This window comes from Dasypus novemcinctus, chromosome 16 (genome assembly GCF_030445035.2).
Source record: "Dasypus novemcinctus isolate mDasNov1 chromosome 16, mDasNov1.1.hap2, whole genome shotgun sequence".
NCBI classification, from domain to species: Eukaryota; Metazoa; Chordata; class Mammalia; order Cingulata; family Dasypodidae; genus Dasypus; species Dasypus novemcinctus.
This window is the reverse complement of record NC_080688.1, coordinates 15121304-15129316: the sequence shown is the minus strand read 5'-3', so window position 1 is coordinate 15129316 and position 8013 is coordinate 15121304.

Here is an 8013-nt window from a genome sequence, read left to right as displayed (position 1 = left end):
AGACTCTGCTCAGTTGTGCATAAGGGCAATCCTTCTGACAGCCTCCAGACTCTTTTTTAGAGACTCGTAGCCATATAAACTCATTTCTCCCTTCCATTTCCCCCTTACATTAGGTCAAACAGCATTTTAAAGTCATGATATTTTATGTAGACGGGGATATTCTGCTGATCCGGGTTGAACCTTCCGTATGAGGTCATTTTCCAGTTGCATCATCAGTTGGTAGTTGATAGTGGTCCCTCGGTGCCAGGGAGGCTCATCCCCGGGTGTCATGTCCCACGCTGGAGGGAAGGCATTGCATTTACATGCTGAGTTTGGCTTCGAGACTGGCCACATTTGAGTAACATGAAGGCTCACAGGAGGAAATTCCCAGGCACAATACTGCTCTAGGCCTTGTTCTTATTTTAGGCTTATCAGCTCACAAGCATAGTCATTAGCGTCAGGGGCTCACTGTTGAACCCTCACTCCCTCCCGGTCCCCGCCGCTGCACCTGGGAGACTGTCACTGCTCCCCTAGGGACCACGACAGAGCACCACTGGCCAGGAACCCAGTACCCCCCCTGCTGTGGTTTTTAATTGTTGCCACTATGAGTATATCCAAACATTACCATGCACCCTGGACATATGTTCTGTACAGCTCCCTGTCAGCCATATATCCCCTGTCCATGGTATCCCATACCAGTATTCCTCCATTGCCTTTGTTGAACCACTCTGTGATCCAGAACTCCCTGAAATTTGAAGCCCAATATAATGTCAGGGTCCCTTACTAGGAAATGGCATATAGCGATGGGTTTAAAGGTTATATGAAGAATACGTGTTGACTTGGAAAAAATTCTACATCCTATCTTCCCCCCCCCCCTAATTATTGAGCTTCTCTTCATAGGAGCCCTAGACCACAGCATTGCATATATATAGTATACAGCACTCCCATACATCCACCACAAATCCTTTCCCTTCCACAGCGATACTCTTACACCCTATTCACATCATATTTACTTAATGTACTGTACAGAGTCTGAGACAATAGCTTTCAAACAAGGTGACATTTGTGCTTACATTGTGGTACATACTTTAGGATACACAGTTTTTTACATTCTTAGTTATCCTATGTTTTACATTATGGTTTACATTATCAGTCTGTCATCTCCTATATGTTATGGTGTAATATTACATGTTTTATATCCATCCTTGTGTACTCTAACAAGACTCCTCTCTTACCCCCCATTTACCTTGGTTACACACATTTAACGTCCATTATTCAAGTCTTTTGACCATTTAAAGAATTGGGCTATGGGATGGTTACGTTCATGTGTCAAACGAGCCAGGCTGAAGGTGCCCAGTTGTTTGGTTAAGCAAGCACTGCCTGATTGTTACTGTGAGGACATTTCATGGACTTAAATCATCAGTAATTGATTTCATCTAAGGCTGATTATATCTACAACAAACTTAAGAGATTGTCTTACAACGAGTGAGGTCTCATCCAGTCACTGAAGGCTTTAAAAGGAGAAGTGATGATTTCAAAAGTCAGAAGAGACCATTTCCATCTTCTTCAGAGAACCAGCTTCTCTTGGTGGATTCATTGAAAGCCTTCATTGGAGTTCCCAGCCTGTGGCCTGCCCTACAGAATTTCAATTCATGCTTCTCCACAATGTGTGAGACAGATTTTATAAAATCTCACAATATTTGCAGGTATTAAATACATCAAAGTGAAGTGTAACAGTCAGAGTGAATGTTATGTTTGGGTTCCATTTTACCAACACATAAAAGAAAAGAAGCATGTCCTGAAAGTCTGCAGGCAGGTCAGAGAAGTTTAGTGGAAACAGAAAGAAGAAAAATTTATGACTGTATCTCAAGACAAAAAGGAACATGTCATAGTTATTTTTAATCAAATATAGGTAATAGTTTTTTAGTTAGTCCTATTGTTCTTTTGGTATCCTTTTAAAAAGGCTTACATCCATGTCTCTTAAGAATGTACAATAATATAGCCTAAAAATTTAAATATCCAATAAAGAGTTAAAAAGCTAAAAGCTGCTTTGCTATCTATTTTCACATGATACATGTGAAATTATCCATACTATTAATTATTATTATTTCCTATTGTTAAGCAGCCCTATTGTTGTTTTTTTAAAATTAGTACATTTATATAACAGAAAAGTAATGCAGAATGAAATATAATTTGAAATAAATACCTATTTTCATACTTTTATGTCAAAGTAATAGCACATATATGTATCATTCTTATATACTATGCTATCATGTTTTTTTTAAATCTGGTCCAGCTGTGTCCCAGGTTGGCTCTCTAGAAAACTGGTCAACAGGGATGTAGGTAAAATTTGGAACTGTTAGATGTCAGCTGGTGCAATGCTGGGCTTTGCCCAGGAAGGCAATGTGATGAAGGAGCAGGAGAGCAATTCAGAGTGATGCCCTGTGAGAAGGACATGGCTGGCCATTCATTGCTGACATGAGGAGGAGGAGGGAGCTGTAAGCCAAGAAACATGACAGTTTGTAGGAGCTGGAAAAGGCAAGGAAACTGATTTCCCCACAGAGCCTTCAGAAGGCACATGACCCTGCAGTGCATTGGTTTTAGCACAGCAAGACTGTGTCAGGTTTCTGGTCTACAGAATGGTAAGATAACATATATGTGTTGTTTTAAGTCACTCAGTTTGTGATCATTTGTCTTAGCAGCAGTAGGACACTGATACTATACCTCATTGACCTATGTTTCCTAAACTGTGGCAATTTGATATTTATGAATTCCAGAAAGAGAGATTATGTTTGTAAACTGGTCTGTTCCTCTGGGACACAAGCATGATAAGCTTGTGATTGTATTAGATTCAGCCGAGACATCTCGTTAACCATTCTAAGGTGCACAGGATGGAGGAACAGAGTATGGATTAGAGTGGACTTACTGATATTCTATTCATGAACTATTGTGATTAGTCATCGAAGAAAATGTGGCATTGGTGTGGAGAAAGTGGCCATGGTGGCTACTGGGGGTAGGGAGTTGGAGGAAGAGATGAGATGTGGGGGCGTTTTCGGGACTTGGAGTTGTCCTGGGTGGTACTGCAGGGACAGTTACCGAACATTGTATGTCCTCCCATGGCCCACTGGGTGGACTGTGGGAGAGTGTGGGCTATGATGTGGACCATTGACCATGAAGGTACAGCGGTATTCAGAGATGTATTCACCAAATGCAATGAATGTCTTATGATGATGGAGGAGGTTGTTGTTATGGGGTGAGAAGTGGGGTGAGGGGGGTACCTCATATTTCTTTAATGTAACAATAAAAAAATAAATAAAGACAAAAAAGAAAAGAAAAAAAAGTTTAGGACTTTGCTTCAACCACATCATTAGAGTGCAGCTCTGCATTGAGTTCCTTTCCCTTTGGTGAGCTGATAAAACTGACTTTCACATGGCAGTAAACAAAGGAGAAGAAGAACACAGAGGAGGAAAGACAGCTCTTTAGGCATGGCAAAGACCCTGGGAAGAGAGGTGAACCTGCTAGTCTACAGCTGACCTTGTGAAGAGAACAGAGTAGCTGAGCCTGGAAAGAAATGAGCCCCTGGGAGAGAGACAAGCCTTATGCCAGCCTACAGCTGAGAGTGGAAGGATCTGGGATCAAAAACCTGTATATGAGTGTTCCTAGCAGCGCTATTTGTAATAGCCATAAACTGGAAATAACCAAATATCCTTTAACAAGTGAATGGTTAAATAATCAGTGGTGCATCCATACAATGGAATACTACCCAGCTATAAAAAGGAATCGACTATTGATACATGCATAGTTAGATGGCTCTCGGGCATTACGATGAGTGTAAAAATCAATCTCAAAAGGCCACATACTGTATGACACCCTTTACCTAACATTCGTAAAATGAAAGCTTATAGAGATGGAAAACAGATTAGTGGTTGCCAAGGGTAGCGATGGTGGGAGCAGGTAATGCTTGCCAGGGAGGTTAGGCACAGTGGGTTTGACTGTAGAGGGTAGCATGAGGGACATCTGTGAGGTGATGGTATAGTTTTGTATCTTGATTGTGATGGTGATTACGCAAATCTACCCGTGTGCATAAAAGACAACTATCCACACACTTCATATTGATGTCAATTTCCCAGGTCTGATACTGTATGATGGTTACATAAGATGAAATCTTTGGGGAAAACTGGTTGAACGATATACAGGATTATCTGTACTATCTTTGCAACTTCCTATGAATCTATAATTATTTCAGAAGAATAAAGAAAAAAAACCCTGCCCCCTACGAAATGGGTGGCATTAACCTCACCCATGGCATCCCAGGGTTCCTGTTTTAGTAGTGACACTCACCATCATCTGTCACTTTTCACATGGACTTGGACATATGACCAAATATGTCCCTAAGCCTGCCCCCCAGATCACTGAGGGCAAGACTTGGGCCTGATTCCCTGAATTTCAGGGCAGTTGTCTGGGTATTTGTTTAATACAATTTAATGTTATGCAAGCAGTGTGGAAGAGTGGAGCCCTTTTGAGACTGTGGCAGCCAGTGGTCCCTGTGGGCTGAGTTGACAGTGAGGGAGGAGACAGATAACTACACTTTATAGGGAGGTAGTTGGGGTTTCGATGGGTCAGTGCTGCACTGGCCATCTGCCATGTGGCCTGAGCACATCCCTGCACATTTCTGCTGGGTATGCCTCAAATGCAAGGCTTGATGGCTCTTTGCATGAACCATTTCTCAGAGTTGTTTTTCAGCAGGCAACCTTGAAGGGAAGGTAATTTCTGACCCTTAACCCCTAAAGAAGGAGCAGACTTAGTGTTCCTCAGCTGTAATGGAAGCCCATTGCATGCATAGTGTCTATCTGAGCCTCTCTGTGCTGCCACCTGTGGACTTAGGGGCATGGGTGCTCATGCCGATTGCTAGTTATGAGTAATAAAGACTTTTGTCTCTAATGCAGGGGCCTCGTGTCTGTCTTCTGCCCACGTCCATGAAACTGTAGCAGGCGAGCTTGTTCGTTTGCAAGTAGGGTGAAATTCCAGACCTTGACAGAGTGCGGTTCCTGGATAGTGTGTTGTTTTGTCCAGTCTTCAGGATCTGAAGAGAATGACACCGACTGAGCTGGTTTTTTGTTTTTTGTTTTTAATTTTAAAAGACACTTTTGATTACATAAATGTTACATCAGAAATATAAGGGATTCCCATATGCCCCATTCGTTCCCCTGCATTTTCCCACATCAACATCCCTCATTAGTGTGGTACATTTGTTGAAATTGATGAACACATATTTTTGAAGCTTCGTTAATAACCATGCATAACAGTTTATAATTTATACTCTATCCCCCGCAATTTTGTAAGTTATGACAAAATATACAATTACCTGTATCCGTCACTGCAGTGTTATGCAGGACAACTCCAGTGTCCCCAAAATGCTCCCATATTACACTTATTCTTCCCTCTCCTTACCCTCAGAAACTCTGGTGGTCCCTGCTTTTATATCAAAGATAAAAGGGCTTCCATTGCTAGAATAATGTAGAATGAGTCTGTAGTAGACTAACAACAAGTCTACTTTAGTCCATTGTTCATTCCCCAATCTTGAGGATTTTGGGATGGTGATGCTCACTCTGCTTCTAATTGAGAGGGACTTCCTTTGGGCTCTTGTTACCCCATGGTAGTAAACTGTCTGCTCAACTTAGAGCCCATTGGCCCCTTCCAGTGGCCCTTGGGTGATTGCTGAAACCCAAAGGAGTCCCATAGGGACAAAATTCAGGTCAGGTGAATGCCAAATAATGGACCCCTCTAGAACTCATCTATCTATCTGCCCTGCCATCTCTGTGTCTGTGTCTTGAAAGAGCTCATCAATATCTACTCCATCTCTTTGCTTTTTTAACCTCAGGGTTGCCAGGCAAGAAAGGTACAGGGAAAAAGTTAGGGGCAGCCATGTGGCCTTGGCCTTGTGCATTCTGGCGACTTTTATTTATACGAGCATTACATATATCCATTGCTGAATGTCTCTGAAGTTAATTGTTGATTGTTTGAGGAACATAGAAAATAATACAACAGAGCCATTGGGCATACAAGAAGCAAGAGGATTTTTTTTTTTTTTTGAAATACCAGAACCAGGGATTAAGGCCTGGACCTCCTATGTGGGAAGCCAGTGCTCAATCCCCAAGCCACATAGGCTCCCCTAAATTGGTTTTATTGTTTGTTTACTTGTTTTGTTAGTTTTTTTTATTTATTAGGAGACACTGGGAACTGAATTGGGGACCTCCCATGTGGGAAGCAGGCACTCACAGCTTGAACCATATCTGCTCCCCAGTGACTTTTTTTTTTAAAGAAATTTTATTGAGGTATATTCTCAGAACATCAACCCACAGTGTACATTCAGTGGCTTTTGGTATAATTATAGAGTTGTGTGTTCATCACCATGATCAATATTATAGCATTTTCATTACTCCAACAAAAAAAAACTCCCCACACCTTAGCTATCACCTCTCAATCCCTCTATCTCAGGGAAGTTATTTTAACCTCTTTGAGAATCAGTTTTTCTCCCCTGTAAAATGGAGTCTTTACTTCTAGAATGTGTACACCCAGGTTGTTGTGATAACATGCAACAGCATCCAGCGTCTTGCCTTGCTGCTCACACATACACATTTGCCTCTTTTGAAGTACCTAAATCCCCAACTTCTCTTAGAATTCACAGTCAAGGGAGGTGGAGGGGGAGAGGAATGCTAGGGTTAGACGCAGATGAAATAACAGAGGAGTGGAGGGCCCAAGATAAGGCTCTGGAAGTCAGGGCCCTTCCTCTTTAGGCCTCAGCACTCAGCTCTGTGGTTATCTGCATGCCTCCCAGAAGGCAGATAAAGTACTGAGTGATGGCCTTAAATCATGAGTGCTTTATTGCTTTAATGACTACATCAGGAGGTGGCCATGGGCCAGTGGTTAGGGCATCTGTCTACCACACGGGAGGCCCATGGTTCAAACCAGGGCCTCCTTGACCCGTCTGGAGCTGGCCCATGCCAGTGCTCATGCACACAAGGAGTGCTGTGCCATACAGGGGTGTCCCCTGCGTAGCGGAGCACCACGGGCAAGGAGTGTGCCTTGTAAGGAGAGCCGCCCAGGACGAAAGAAAGTGCAGCCTGCCTTCGAATGGCATCTCCCACATGGAGGAATGACACAAGATGATGCAGCAAAAAGAAATACAGATTCCTGTGCTGCTGACAACAGCCGAAGCGGACAAAAGAAGACGCAGCAAATAAACACAGAGAACAGACAACTGGGGTGGGGTGGGAGGGGAGAGAAATAAATAAATCTTTAAAAAAAAAAATAATGACTACGTCATGCATTGTGGTTCTTGTTAAGACTGTCTACAGTGCCACGGGCTAAGATTTAATAGGCACTTAGCCAAACAGTAGAGTTACTCTGTTACTTGGACTTATTTACATTCTTCTAGTCCAATCTTTGGGCACAGGTGGAGATACAGCTGGTCTTAAGGAAAACAAAATGGCCACCTGCATGGGCTGTTGCTGGGGGAAACCCTCTGGGGGAGTTTTATATTATTTATGAATTCCAAAAAGAGATATTCATTATGTTTTTAAACAGGTCTGTTCCTCTGGGTGTGATAGCCCATTGAGTGTATTAAATTCATAAGTTTCACTTACTTTATTGAATCAAGATTAGGGTTTTGATTCTACCACGTGATTAGGGTCACTCAGTGTGTTTCCCTCCCCCCTTGTGAGCTATATAGACAGACAGTCACTCAAGGAGAACCCAGAATAAGATACACACAGAGGGGGAATTGGATGTGGTTCAACGGATAGAGCTTCCACCTACCATGTAGAAGGTCCAGGGTTCAATATCCAGGGCCTCCTGGCCCATGTGGTGAGCTGGCCCACGTGGACTGCTGCCACATGCAAGGAGTGTCACCCTGCTCAGGGTGCCCCCCGTGCAAGGAATGGCCCCCACACACGGAGTGCGGCCCGGTGCAGGAGGGTAGACCACCCAGGAGTGGTGCTGCTTTCCACAAGAAGAGCTGATGCAGCAAGCTGA